At 39.8% G+C, this 15,539-nt stretch overlaps 1 long non-coding RNA gene and 1 pseudogene across 1 annotated transcript; both read left to right on the forward strand.

Annotated features, from left to right (window-relative positions):
- Positions 1-1,078: 1,078 nt before the first annotated feature.
- On the forward strand, positions 1,079-11,980 carry LOC117064457. The gene is made up of 5 exons (XR_004429469.1): positions 1,079-1,187; positions 2,238-2,374; positions 9,180-9,263; positions 11,698-11,816; positions 11,922-11,980. It is a non-coding gene; the product is annotated as an uncharacterized LOC117064457 (long non-coding RNA).
- Positions 11,981-13,161: 1,181 nt separating this feature from the next.
- Positions 13,162-14,074, forward strand: LOC117064458 (annotated as a pseudogene).
- Positions 14,075-15,539: the final 1,465 nt, after the last annotated feature.

The following is a 15,539-nucleotide window of genomic DNA, read 5'->3' on the forward strand; positions in this document are numbered from 1 at the left end:
AATCTTATGGCTTAATATAATTAGAATGTATTATTTGCCCCAGAGAATTCAGACAGATGTTTGTTTTTGCTCTAGTCACTTTCCATATAGTCATTCCAAGTTCAGTCTTCTTCAATCCTGTGGCTCTAACTTCTTCCAAGACCTTAAAATCCTTTCTCCTTCCAGCAGATGCAGAAGGAGAGAATGTGTGGAGCATTATGTAGAAGGAGTTCATGAGCCTGGCCTGGAGAGGACACATCACTTCCAACTCCATTCCATTACCAGAGCTTAAGTAAATGCATGTGCCTCATTGCAAGGGAGGCCATGAAATATAGTCTAGCTGTGTCCTCGAGGAAAAGGAAATTTGGAACTTGACTAACACATACCAGTCTCAGCCACAACTGGGCAAGGCCATCTTTTGATAAAATATAAAAATACAAGGACAGGGAAAAACAACAAATTTGATTGTGAAGTACAGTCAATTAAATAATAGGGAGAAGCATAATAGCTAGGCAGCTATTAGCTCTAGTTTAAAATACTTGCGACACCACTGAGGGATTGCTGAAAAGTCACTTAAGGTCTCTGGGTCTCAGTTTTCTCATCCTGGATACAGCAATAACAATCTGCCCTGCCTCAAACTTGTTCTCTGTCCCAGCTTTTGCCAGTTTTCAGGTTTTTAGAAAAAGCAGAAAGACACTAAATATGTTTATTTGTTTGCATGTGCATGTCTAGAGAATGAGAGTCACACTATTTTTTATAAATGCATTTTTTCAAATTGACTAGTTTAAATATAAAGGCATAGCTTCTTTTTGTTAGGTTGCCCATCAAAATTGCCATTTTTTAGCTTAAATATGGCCAAATTATGGCAATTTCATATAGTTTAATAAATTACATTAAAACAACATGTTGGATCCTTTTGTATAACCAAGAAATGACTTAGGAGACTCTCTGATGACTGTAAATCTTCACGGTAATGCTCTATCATGATGTCTTGTTTATTTCCTTCTTGTATTCTGCAGTTGGTAATTTATCTGTTTGTTTCTTTAAACTCTATCTCCAGAAGATTATAAGCTTCATGGTGGTAGATGCTTTACTTCATTCATCACTGCATTTCCAATGCCTAGCACAGAGTCCTGAATTACAGGCTCAATAACTATTTCCTGAACGTGAACATCAGAGCTGCTTCAAGATACATGAGGCTAACTGAGGTGACAATATCACATAACTTTATCTGAGATTGCAAATAAATTGTTATACATATTCCAGATAATATTTTTCACTTGTTTTACTTTAATTTTTATAAAATCCAGAATTCCTTTCACTTAATTTTCAGTGCCAACCAAAACCACCATGCCATTTGAGTACTATGAAAAAGCAGTGCCTACACTACTGTAAATGCTTTTCCATGAATTATTTTGGATAGCTAAAGACTGTGACTTTGAAGCTCATAGTGATTCAGTATTATTGTGAATTACGCAGCTGAGAAGGGACATAGAGGTTGCTGAACCCCTCTTTACCCAAACCCTCCTAGACTGGTGCAAATTTGTTCAATTTCTAACATCTTCCTAGAAGAATATTTCACATTCAGCTTTTGGAACCACTTCCAATGTATACCATACGTCAGCATTGTTGGGATTTTCTTCCTTCTAATTTAAATGCTTGTACTTAGGTCTGTTCTTGTTGTTAAGTGAAAATAGTAAAAGACTGTTGTCTTTTGGGTGAAACTTCTTCAAAGCCTGGAAAACCATCTTTTAATAATTATCAGTTCTTACTGTTCCATGTTCTTGTGGTTTTGAGAGGTTTTATTCTCATCTCCAAAAACACCTGCACCCGTAGGCAAAACTGGTAGCAACACAGCAACCTGGACGTGGGTGTGCATGTGAAAACGTTGTTCTGACGCAAAGAATTGGAATGTAATTTACTACTGGGGATAAACTCTGTGAAAACACCTCTGTGATCAAAATAAAAGATGAAAAAGAAGAGCATCCTTAGGCCCCAGGGAGAGAACTAGATCTGATAGTATCTGGTGCAACTTGCAAATGTGAACATTTCTTAAGGCCACAACAGGACAGGAATATAGCAGCCCAGAAACAATTGAACTTGAAAATGTTCCTGCCCATTTGGCTGAAATCAACGGTGAAAACCACTAAGACATTGAATATGTTTTAAAATTTATATTAAATACCTCCAGTTTTTGGAAATTCATTTTGCTTTTCTTTTTACTTAACTTGTGCATTTGTTGGCTATTGCTGCTACAGTAGATGCTGTTGTTTGGCATTCAGATATCAAGAGACAACTAGCCAAAGTAAGGATTGAGGAGGGGCCCATGAAGCTCACTAGAGCTTGTGATGATATTTGCAAGAGAAGACTGCCTGCCAAACTAACTTCAGAAAAGGTGATGATGATGTTCCCTACTATCAAATACAGTGTCATGGAAATAGAGTATTAGGTACAAAGATAAAATCAGAAACACACAAGTTCCTTGGGAGACGCAGCAGCAACAGGAGTGGTGCATGAGGCAGCCCTAGCACTGTGAAGGAGGACTGATAAGATTGAATTTTCTCATGAAGAAGCACAATTTCTTATTGCATCTTTCTCAAAGCACTTCTTTTTATCTTCTGTGACACTATGTTTTCCTAGGTAGTAGGTCTTCCTACCTGCTCTGTTTTAATCTCTGGGTAATCTTCTACCTAGAGTCTACTAATGGAGAGCCTTCCCTGAGACTCCTTTCTCCCTCCCCTGCTGTAACCTGTTTAGCAAGCAAACCATTCTCTATTCTCTGGCTATGATCTCAACTCTGGACCTTGTATTTCCAAATGCCATTGATAATTTTCCATAGGCATATACGTTGTAAGGCATTGTAAAGTTCAATGGAATTCATAGGAATGAGACACTTCCCTCATCAACCAGAGAAGAACAAACAGAATATATTGGCAGCTATATATGCCTCAGGATAGATGTTCATGTATCCTTTATAGAATCTAAATATAAGCACAGTATTCTGTCTACACGGAATCCTCAATGCAAGTTATTGACTGACTGACATAAATCTGAATAAAGCATTCATATAAATCTGACTAAGCTTTATGTAATAGATTACAGGGGATTTTTAAAAATGAGCTGTTTAGGGTCACTAGTGTTGGGCTGATAAGTGACAGATAGAAATTAGAATTCCTTGGCTCCCATTTTGTGCCCATCTTCTCGGCATTTTTCTTGACCCCAGGGCAAGAAAGCTGTGCCTCATACTCCTGCACCAGTCAGTCACTTGTTGAGAGGTGCTTGGGGACTTTCAGCTCTGTGCTTGTGTGGGCTGAGGCCCAGGAGCACTTTGGTAGCCCTCCAAGAAAATTGGTGTGAGCTTTGGAAGCAAGAGCACACAGAAGACAGGGGAGGGTCACACAGTAATGGCAGGCAGAACACTGGCAGTCTCCTCCACACCAAGAAAAAATGTAACATCTCATGAAGCATAGTATTAATATAAATGTAATTCTGTCTTCTTGGAAATTCCAGTAACATGGAATGTTAAATGGGTGCTTCCAGAGAGACATCATCAACTTTTCGAGATTTAACTCTCACCAAGGCTTCTTAAAATGCACCAGTTGGACCCCTCTCCCAAGCTGTGCAGCTTGAATACTTCACTTCGTGACAAGGCTGGCATTAGGATGGCATGCTGCGGGCAGCTGGGGCAAAGGACATGGCACTTGATGGTTATTTGACAAGCTGAGGCCAGGAGAGTTGCACTGTCCCTTCCTGCATACAGAACTCTGAATTCTAATGAGGACTAAGTTCTGATATTTTTTAAATTTTGCCCAAATTCCTATCTAAGGGGTCTGGGGAGTCATGTCCTACAAACCATAAATTCTCATCAGATGGATTTTATTTAACCCTATATATCATGACTTACTTTCCAACCTGACTCTGGCATAATGAAGTGACATTGTTGTCTGGGGTTGAATACCTGGGGTTTGTTGTCTCACGCCAAGAAAATTAAGGACACGGCCACACACACACAGAGTGTAATCCACTCTGGAGTGGATTTTAATAGGCAGAAGAAAGAAGAGAGCACAGCAGCTCTCTCTTGTGAGAAAGGTGTCTGAGAGAGGTGGATTTTTTTTCTTCTTTTGCCCAAATTATCCAGACAATTTACTGGTTTTCTTCTGTAGTGCATAGTGTGTTACAGCTTTGTCATGGTTAGTGCATCTTATCAGGTAGGCAGTTTTTTCTGCATTATAGTTTAAAAAGTAATCACATAAATTATATAGAAAAAATGGGAAAAGTGGCCAATGCAGCAGATTTTATAGGCAGGCTTGAGGAGGTGGTGTCTGATTTACACAGGGCCCACAGATTGGTTCGGCCAGGTGTGACATTTACATGCTGCACGGGGAAGGTGGTCACCCCTCCCTAATCATATTATGCAAAAGGCCTGTTGGCCAGTGCCATCTTGTCTACTCCTTACTATACACCCGGCTGGCAGAGAAGGGAAGATGGAAATGCCATTTTGAACATGATTGGCACAACTACTGGCATCTATTTCTGCAGGTGGATTTTACAGGCTGCTCTTTGTTAGAAAGGAAAATGATTTGGGGCTGCTTTTCATTAAAAGTAAAACCTTACCGAGAACTTCCATACCCTTACTATCTGCCTAAGTAATCTCTAACTCCTATATCAATAACATTACGAGACAAGGAAGAAAATAAAAATATTTTACTCCAAAACATGTTTCTTTGCCATGTCTTGAAATGGCCCAGCAAAGCTGCCCTTTGTGGGGGAAATTTTGCATCTGTAAAGAATCTCTATTAACATAGCTAGCTCTTTTTCTTCCAGGCCCTCCCAATCCTAAAGAGATTAACTGAAAGTCTAGCACCTTTTAACAATCTGAATAGGAAACATCTGTCATCTATTGTCTCTAAGGGCAGCCACTGTAAGACTTCAAAAGAACCTTGTCTCCACAATCTTTATCTTAACCTGAACATTTCCTTTCTGTGGATCCCAGGTTTTTAGACAAACTCAACCAATTGTCAGAAAAGGTTTAAAATTACCTATAGCCTGGAAGACCCCGCCCACCCCCTAGACCCTTTGAGTTGTCCTGCTTTTCTGGACCAAACTAATGTATTTCTTAGACGTATTTGATTGATGTCTCCTGCCTCTCTAAAATGCAGAAAACCAAGCTGCACCCCGACCACCTTGGGCACATGTTCTCAGGACCTTCTGAAGGCTGTGTCACGGGCCATAGTCACTCATATTTGGCTCAGAATAAATCTCTTCAAATGTTTTGCAGAGTTTGACTCTTTTGTTGACACTAACTAGTGGCTTTGACATTGTGACACTAAAAGAGGCTTGAGAGACTGCAAGAGATATTAGAAAAATTCTTTTAAAAAAGGGGGGATCTACTTTTAAGAAGCGCTATGACTGAGAAGAAGGGAATAAAACTTTTTTGTTTATTCTAAAACAAAACCTAAGCATATCAATAATATTGCCCTTCAAAATAGCACCTTCATTCCAGCAACCCTTATTCTGGCAGAAGAGCAGCCATCACTCAACTGCTCCCCAGGGACTGCTATAAGCCAGCTAAGACAATCAACATTTTTATTTTAAAGTTACACCTTGATTCAGTCTCAGAAACATGAAATAAAATGTGGTAAACTGTTTTACTTATTAGATATCACTCCAAGTGATTTTAGTTATTTACAACATTTTAAAAAAAAATCACCTCCATGATTGAAAAATTCAATGAAAAATTTCCTCCACTGAAGACATCACTCAGATCCAGAAGGCATTAAACAGAAGTACCATCATCTAGATATTAAAGGCCTCAAAGTACTAAATTAGAATTACTTGGATATTTCATGTAAATGTGGACTTTTTTTTCTTCTTTTGCCCAAATTATCCAGGCAATTTACTGGTTTTCTTCTGTAGCGCATAGTGTGTTACAGCTTTGTCATGGTTAGTGCATCTTACCAGGTATGCAGTTTTTTCTGCATTGTAGTTTAAAAAGTAATCACATAAATTATATAGCAAAAAGGCTTACCTCTGCTAGGAGCATGGAAGAAGCACAAACTTAAATTGGAGTTCCTGTCAAAGTCAATGCTTTCATGTTCATGGACATAACATTGCTCCTGGATTCCTGTGGCCACTAACTAAGGCTGGGAGCAGATGAATTAAAGGTCAGATGCACTCTTTGCATTCATGACCATTGTACGGTAAAATCTATTGTGAGTTGAAGGCTTCCTCTGTGCAGTAATTAATACCACTTCACGGTATTTGCCAGTTACACAAGAACGCACAGAGTTGTAAAAATGTGAAAAATAGTTAAACCTTGATGGCTTCTGTCACTTTGTCTCATAAAAGAGAAGGAATAGAAACAAAAGAGCAAAATTCCTTGTAGTTGTGTGATAAGAATACCATTCACAGAAGGACCTGCTCAGGTGAGCAGATAAAGGACACGAGAGCTGGAAGCAGTTTAATTCCATTTCTGCTACAGGTAGCGCATGCCTTGTCTGAAATGCTTGGGATCAGAAGTATTTCAGATTTTGGATTTTTCTTGGATTTTGGAATACTTGAATATATATAATTGGGGATAGGACCCAAATCTAAACACAAAATTCATGTATATTTCATATACACCCTATATATATAAACTAAAGGTGATTTTATATAATATTTTAAATAATTTTGTGTATGAAACAAAGTTTGAGCACATTGACCCATTGGGAAGCAAAGGTGTCACTACCTCGGCCACCCATGTGGACAATCTGTGGTTGTTTGGCATCACCATCATGCTGCATGCAGAAAAGACATAATGCAGCTAAATGGGGGGTGGGAGGGTCATTTCTCCCTTGGGAATGTCGAATAAGCCGTGTAGTTTGCACCTGCAATTTGAAGTCAGATGTGGAAATTTCCATTTGTGGCATAATGTCAGTGTTCAACAAGTTTCGGATTTGGGGGCATTTTGGATTTCAAATGTTTGGATTAGAAATGTTAATGTACCTGCTTCTTGAGAGTTCATCACAGCTTGGGGAACAGAAAAAACTCATTTGACTAAAGGAAAAATAACTCTGATATGATAGCATAAAACATTTCAGAATCATAGAGGTAAAAGAGTCTTGGAGAGAGAATCTATTACCTTCCCCTGACTTCAAGAACAGCCATTCTAATGAGGCAGTTATGTTTTATATGAAAATATCTACTCTAGGGCAAAAAATGCTAAAACTTATTGAGTAATACATTTCAATCCCTAAAGATTAAGAAATACACTAATGCTCATGGTTCTATTAACATCCATTTTTTCTTCGTTACTGATGCAATTGATAATCAGTTAATCATTGTCAAATGAATAATTCTCCTACTTAAAAAAGAACATTCTTAAGTCTTTCTTCAGCTTAATAAGCCTGGAGATAAATCTAGGTCTAATTTTCTTACCATTAAACAATCTTTTTGATTGTTTCCCAAGATTCACTTATCTTGAAATAAATCTGAATTTGGTTAATACGCTTCAAATTGTTGTTAATAAATGGAGAATTGACACTACTTATCCTTCCGCATCTTCAGGTAGCGTTTTCTAGAAAGCTGGCCACATTTTAGAAAGAGTGTTGTATCCACAAGCCAGTGAGAGAATCATTGGCGAAAACAGGGACTAAATTCACAATTATGTTTTTCTTTGTACCATGTCTAATAAAATAAAATAGCATATGTGAGGCAAGAAGGCTTTAAGGAAGAAAGAAGAGGAAAGGGGGTTACAGAGTTTGTGGAAGAATCTAAATATTTAGGATCTATAAATACAAATAAGAGTATTTAGAATCTAAATGCTCTTATTCTTACTGGTGGGGCTGGGGCTCTGAAAAGTTAATTTAGTATCAGTGTTTCTGTGCTGATGAGAGTACTCATTAGAGAGAGGATAATACAAGAAACAAGATAACTGAGCAGGTTAGAGGATATGGGATCCAGGTGGAGGGGGACTAGTCTTTGGTAAAGCAATGATAGTAAATTCAACGTAGCTGAAGAACTGCAGTTTGGGTACTGAATGTAGGTATGAATTGATAGATTTGATGGTGGAAAGTTGATGGTGACTGCTTCTATGATGTCTGTAAATGTTATAATGAGAATATAATGTTATAAATGAGAATAATGGGGAAGGTGGGGGAGTAGGAGATTTGGGGGTAGAGAAAAGGATGTGAACTAGTAATTTAGGAAAATAGAAAGGTGAATAAACTAGGCATATGTGGTAGGATTGCCCATTTGAGGTTAGCGGTCATGGATATATAGTGAGATCAATCAGCACAGTTGTTGGGTGCCCAGGGCAGTCTCAATTTTAGTTGTTGATTTTTTTTTGTATTATCATTTGAGAGATACTTCTCTTTGCCACCAGCTGTTTGGATAACCTCTGGACTTGCTAAAAGTGTGGAGGGAATGTTCAAGCCCACTGCTGTCTGGAATCACAACCTTGGACTGTGTCGCAACTGGTAAGAGGTAATGAAACAGAAGGAGGTGCCTAGGGAAGAGAGAAGCAGTTTTTCTCTGAGCTGGAGTATGCTCCCTACAAGTTGAAGATAAGAGAGCTGCAGGGAGGCCAGCTTGTAGGTCAAGAAGAAGGAAGGAAGGCCTTAGAATGAATAGCCAGTCCTATCTTATCCTAGACAGCAAGGCTCCATCCTATTGTTGATTCTGGGAGTAAAATGGTTTCCCTGGTTACTGGAGCCTGTTTATTCAGTCAGGCCAAAGGAGCAAGTACGTTCACATCATGGCAAGCATACGACAAGCTTCTTTTTTTCCTGTGCAGCATAATTCTTTTAAGTTCAGGGGTACATGTGCAGGTCTGTTACACAGGTAAACTTGTGTCATGTGGATTTGTTGTACAGATTATTTCATCACCCAGGTATTAAACCCAGTACCTACTTGTTTTTCCTGATCTTCTCCCTCCTCCCACCCTCCATTCTCTGAAAGGCCCCAGTGTGTGTTGTTTCCCCTCCATGTGTCCATGTGTCCTCACCATTTAGTTCCCACTTAAAATGTTATGTATATACCTACACAGACACATATATAAAGTTTTCAAGCCAATTATGTTTTAGTTTTCCATTATAAAAGATATGCCAGCACACTGAAGAAAATCTGGGAGATGCAGATAGGAAAGAGAAAGATATAGCTTATGGAATGATCAACATAACACAACCACAATGAGGACACTAGTACATTTCCTTCTTTAGGTGTTTCTGGTTGAAATAATCATGCCCAACATTCCACCAGGTTCCTCGCATGTCAAATACATCAAAGCCTACCCCACCCATCTGGTGAGTCTTGATTTGAACTTCTAAGGAACTCAAAATTATGCTCTTCTATTGCTGCTCTGATATGATTTTTATAAAAGGACTACATTATTTTTGTTCAAAGCAACCAAATTAAATCCATAGAATCCACAAAAGATAAATTTAACCAAAAGCTCAAAGGCTTGACTTTCTCACCTTTTCCCAAGAAGACATTTTTGACAATTGTATCAGTCATCTAGGACTGCCATAACAACATACCACAGGCCGGGTGGCTTAAACAACAGAAATATATTTCTCACAGTTCTAGAAGCTGGAAGGCCAAGATCAAGGTGTCAGCTGGGTAGGAGTTTCTCCTGAGGCCTCTCTCCTCAGCTTGCAGATGGTTCCCTGGTCACTGTGCCCTCACATGGTCTTTTCTCCATGCATGTGTGCATCTCTGCTGTCTCTCTTCTTTCTTACAAGGACATCAGTCATATTGGACTAGGGTCCCACCCTTATGAGCTCATTTAATTTTAATTACCTCCTGAAAGATCCTTTCTCCAAGTACAGTCATATTGAGTGTTTCAACATAAGAATTTCAGGGGGATGCAATTCGGTCCACAACTGCAATGGAAACTTCTACCTGGCCCCTTCAACACAGGACAAATGTACTACTAGGGATCTCATTTTTTCCCCTTTGCTTTGCTAATAATATGGGATTTGGAATAAGAAAATGTAAAGTGCCACTATAGATGTGTATTAGCATCAAATTGGAAAGTTCACTTCTGAATCATTTCACATGGCTGAACATTCACATTGAAATTTTGCCTCAGGTGTAATTGTAAAAACTGTCCCCCATCACTTTCTACTAAAAAGGAATCAAAGAATACCAGTTTCATTAACTGAATTTGATTACAAATCACACTGATACTAAAGGGAGGACAAATGTTAGGTCTAGCGATGAGGCAGCTGCTGTCACAGCTTTTCCCATCGAGTTTCCAAGCCATCCAGAAGAGCAGTATCTCTCTTCCAAGAGATAAGTTTATGTTGGATTTGGCATAGAAGACAAATTCTGGTCTGATATGTGTAAGGTGTTGACATTTCCAAAAGAAAGTCACAATGTGTTCTCTCCTAGGGTCACCAATAAGTTCTGAATATGAGACACAACAGAGCATCTGTTCACCTCTCTCTCCCCCAACTTCTAGAAAGTAAAGTAAGTTGCTCTACACGAGAGGCTTAGTGGATGTACTTCATCAGCACAAACAGTGGTGTCGATTATGGAGATTATGGAGAAACAAAGCCATGTGCTGCTTGTCACTGGGAGGGGCAAGACAGCCAAGAATCCAGAAAACAAAGGCTCTCAAAGGCAAGCCAGAAAACAAATCAAACACCAAGTGATCACACTGCAAAGAATAAACATTACAGTATAGTATTTGATTCCTGTACTTGTCAGTTGGTTTTGTGGACGCCCTCAAATTGGAAGCTTGATGTTGGAAGAGCCCCACAGGGATGAAATCACAAAGGAACCAATAAGGGCTGGAAAGTGATCAACTATTTATCACAGGCCAGTCCCCAGCACTTAGAAAAGGTCTATGTCAGAGGCCCTGATATCGTTTGTGGCATTATGGGATTTGCTTTGGGAATCTAAGAAAGGTGCTTACAATAAAGGCAGTCAAATAGATGCACTTATAATTGCTGTGGCGTAAGGACAAGATACGTTATTAAACTTCCCAGAGGTCTTCAAACCTCATTTCACAGTTATTTTGGTGCTCTTTTCTTCAGAAATCTTCTATGAATCCAAAAAATACAAATGCATTGAATGATGCAAATTCCATCTCCATCGTTTCTTGCCAGCTGTCTTAGCGAGGTGCTAATGAGCAATAAAATCGTCCCTAAACAAGCTTTTGGAAAGAGAAGGAAGAAAATCCAGGAACCAGGACAACCCAAAGCTGGATCATCACTCAGAATGAGCTATAAATTATCTTAACTTTCTTCTACAATGCTGCCTGCAATATTAGATTTCTCAATCCAATTGTCACATGGCATCAAAATTATACCATTACCACTAGGCATTTCTCAGCAGAGAGTTTTCTAGGCAACGATGTTTCTTTTCTTCCTCTTTATAAACAGAAAAATGTGCAATCCATATTTTCCCTATAAGATAAACATGTGATTCACTTACCACGGACTGTCTTTAAAATAACTCTGGCTCAGGGTGTGGACATCATCTCACCTATTGTCATAACAATATTCTTTAAGTAACCACTTTCTGGGATAGAACTGCCCCAACGAGGTAGCAGCCAGGTCACAAGGTGGTTTTAGTTTACTCTCTCAAACATGCAATTCCAATTACCAAAAAATAAGTGACTCTTAATGATGGGTTTAATAATAGTAGGTGTGGAAGCACTTACAGTTCCAGGACTAAGCCAGGTTTTGTAGCAAAAATTAAATCACTGAAATGATATTTTCTTTCAAATAGGAATGGACAAGCAAAAATGACTCACTGTGTTTTCCAATTGCACTCAAGACCTGTCTCCATATGCCCTCCTCCTCTGCTTGAGCAGAAGGTGAAAGAGGTTGTGGAGACTGTGGAATTTGGTGAGTCTTACGAATTTCTCAATGAGTCAATTTTCTGAAAACCAGTATCTTATATTTCACAAAGTTTCAGTGTGACATAATTAAACTTATTATTGACTTTCATAGGCAATTGAATCTTGAAGACAAATGCTCTTTGACTTCACTACATCAGTGGGCACTTGGCCAAGGAAGGCTAGTTAGAACCAGGCTTTTTGCAAACACAGCTGAGGTATTTATTCTGTCTTTCTTCATCACAAAAGTAGCATGGAGAATAATGGACAAGAGAGTTCAAGTGGAGCAGGAACTGTCCAGAATTTGAGGAAGAAGTCACATATCAGTCCTGGCCACGATAACTGGTGCACATGTACTATATCCAAGTTGATATCCTCAATTTGGGGAAAGTTTTCTTGCCTTTCCCACAGCCTCCCAAGCCATTGACAATCCCCACATTCAAAACATTCTCATTCACATTTCTGATTCACTCTGGGCTACAGGAACAACAGATGTTGAATACTTCTAGGGAGCAGAGCCATTATAGGTAGATGTAGATCTTGCAAATAGAGAGGTAGAGAGCTTTCTCAAGACCTTTGGACCAAGCAGATCACATCACAAGGTGTACCTTATGCTAAGTGCCTGATCTCTAAGACCCTCCACCAGCTGTCAGACAGACAGCATGCTCACAACGTGACAGCTGGTCATTCAAGGTCAAGAACATGAAGACCAGCCCACCCCTGAAAATGACTCAGCTTCACAATGACTCTTATTCCATCCCTAGTGGTGTTTAAAAACACACTTTGTCTTAAGCAACAAGGGGAACTGACCACGTGTTCACAATAGTTCGTTTCTTACCCTCTGCTTTGGCTTGACCAAACTTTAGTCAGGCTTCTCTCCTCCACAAAGATTCCTAGACTTTGGCTCTTCTGCAAGTTTAAGCAAGCGCTGAAACACTAAGGCGCAGAACATCTGTTAACAGCTCATCCTGAAAATCAACTGACCACAGATAAAAACACTTCCTATTGGAATATCCTGGTTTTGCCGCCTGCTTGCCCACACTCTATGCCCTTCTCCACAAAGGTCTGGCTGGTCCTTCTCCCTCCATAAAAAGGAAAAGCTTCTTTCTGTTTGATTTTGAGACACTTGCAGATATCTGAGGTTGACATGTTCTTCCTATTGCAATAGTCTTTTTGAATAAAGTCTCTCCTTATCTAAGTTTGATTTGTTTTTAATTAATATAATGCAACCGAATACTTTATAGAAATAAGAATAAATGAGCCACAAATATATACAACAACATGGGTGAATCTCACAAATATAATGTGAAGCATAAAAAGCGAGAACTAGCTCTTTTTCTCCGAGAAAACACTAAATGGCGGATGACGCCCCTGCAGCGGGGCGCCCAGAAGCCCTAGTGGCCCTGGGATGGGGAACCGCGGTGGCTTCCGTGGAGGTTTAGGCAGTGGCATCTGGGGCCGGGGTCGCGGTCGTGGACCGGGCCGGGCCGGGGCCGAGGTGCGGAGCTCACGGAGGCGAGGCCAAGGATAAGGAGTGCATGCCCGTCACCAAGCTGCGCTGCTTGGTCAAGGACATGAAGATCAAGTCCCTGGAGGAGATCTACCTCTTCTCCCTGCCCATTAAGGAATCTGAGATCATTGACTTTTTCTTGGGGGCCTCTCTCAAAGACGAGGTTTTGAAGATTATGCCCCTGCAGAAGCAGACCCATGGTGGCCAGCACACCAGGTTCAAGGCGTTTGTTGCTATCGGGGACTACAATGGCCACGTAGGCCTGGGTGTTAAGTGCTCCAAGGAGGTGGCCGCCGCCATCCGTGGGGCCGTCACCCTGGCCAAACTCTCCATTGTCCCTGTGCGCAGAAGCTACTGGGGGAACAAGATTGTCAAGCCCCATACCATCCCTTACAAGGTGACAGGCCGCTGTGGCTCTGCGGTGGTGCGCTTCATCCCGGCACCCAGGGGCACTGGCTTAGTCTCAGCGCCTGTGCCCAAGAAGCTGCTCATGATGGTTGGTATTGATGACTGCTACACCTCAGCCCGGAGCTGCACTGCCACCCTGGGCAACTTCGCCAAGACCACCTTTGATGCCATCTGTAAGACCTACAGCTACCTGACCCCTGACCTCTGGAAGGAGACTGTATTTACCAAGTCTCCCTATCAGGAATTCACTGACCAAGGTGACCTTGTCAAGACCCACACCAGAGTCTCCATGCAGCAGACCCAGGCTCCAGCTGTGGCTACAACATAGGGTTTTTATACAAGAAAAATAAAGTGAATTAAGCCTGAAAAAAAAAAAAAAAAAAGCAAGAACTAAATGGCTATGTACTGTACACTTTATATGAAGTTCAAAAGAGAAAAAATGAACATAAATTGTTGAAAGTCAGGATGGTGGCTCCCTTCAGGGGGGCAGTTGCTGGAGGGGGACAAGGAGAGCTCCTAGGGCACTGATAGTATTCTGTTTCTTGATCTGGAATATACTCAATTTGTGAAGAGTCACCTCATGACAGACACATAATTTGGAAAACTTTCTATGTGTTCTACTCCAATAAAAAATTCACTTAAAATTGAATCTCTTAGAATTATAATTTATTTTTCTCAAACAAACTTGTATGAAGCAAAAAAAAGGGCCTCAATGCTTTCTAACTAGCAAATGAATTCATATCATTTACATATGTGACCTAAATAGTGATAGAATTAGAGAATAAGATAAGTTAGCCCATAGTTAATAATTATTTAATTTAATTGAATCTCTGGTTTTCGTGTTTGATGGTCACAGGAGTATAAATATCTTTGGAACTTTATTTTCTAGTGTGTTCACTATCACTTAAGGAACTGTCTTAGTCTATTTGCATTGCTAGGAAGGAACACCTCAGACTGAACAATTTATAGTGAAAAGAGGTTTATTTTGGCTCAAGATTCTGCAAGCTGTATGGGAAGCATAGTGCTAGCATCTGCCTCTGGTGAGTGCCTCAGCAAGCTTCCAGTCACATGAAAGTTGAAGGGGGAGCTGGCATGTACATGGAGAGAGTAGGATCAAGAGAAAGAGGGAGGAGGTCCCAGACTCTTTTAAACAACCAGATCTCACATGAACTGAGTGAGAAACACTTTTCTCACTCATCACTGAGGCAATGGCACTAAGTCATTCATGAGGAATCCATCCCATGATCCAATGCCTCCCACTGGGTCCCACCTTCAGCGCTGGAGATCACATTTCAACATGAGATTCTGAGGGGACATGCATTCAAAATATATCAGGAACCAAATTCAGTTTCCTACCAAACATAGTCTAACTGTGTTTGTTCGATGTTTTGGTGTTTAATACATCAAAAATGTAAAAATATCAATTTGCAATAATCACAGCTTTTTAATGTTCTGTGGGAGAAAAAATGTAGTTAGCACAGTAGAAGAATATCAGGGGAAGCTGCTTATCATTATCAAAAAAATTTCATGATGACAGAGTATGACAGCACAAAAGGTGTATATGTTTAACTTAAATGTGAACTTTATCTTACCTGGCTGGTGGTTCTCTGGTTTTCATGTTTGATGGTCGCAGGAGTATAAGTATCTTTGGAACTTTATTTTCTTATCTTGTATAGTGTCTTTCTTGTCTTGTATAGTGACAAAGAATAATAACTAGTTCAGCTACATTTTCAAGAGACCTGTCATCACAATGGTATTATTCTTTATTTTCTTATGAAATAATGTTTCAACTTACAACTTAATGTTCTAGCTATA

Source organism: Trachypithecus francoisi, unplaced genomic scaffold (assembly GCF_009764315.1).
Source record: "Trachypithecus francoisi isolate TF-2019V2 unplaced genomic scaffold, Tfra_2.0 Lachesis_group2, whole genome shotgun sequence".
NCBI lineage: Eukaryota > Metazoa > Chordata > Mammalia > Primates > Cercopithecidae > Trachypithecus > Trachypithecus francoisi.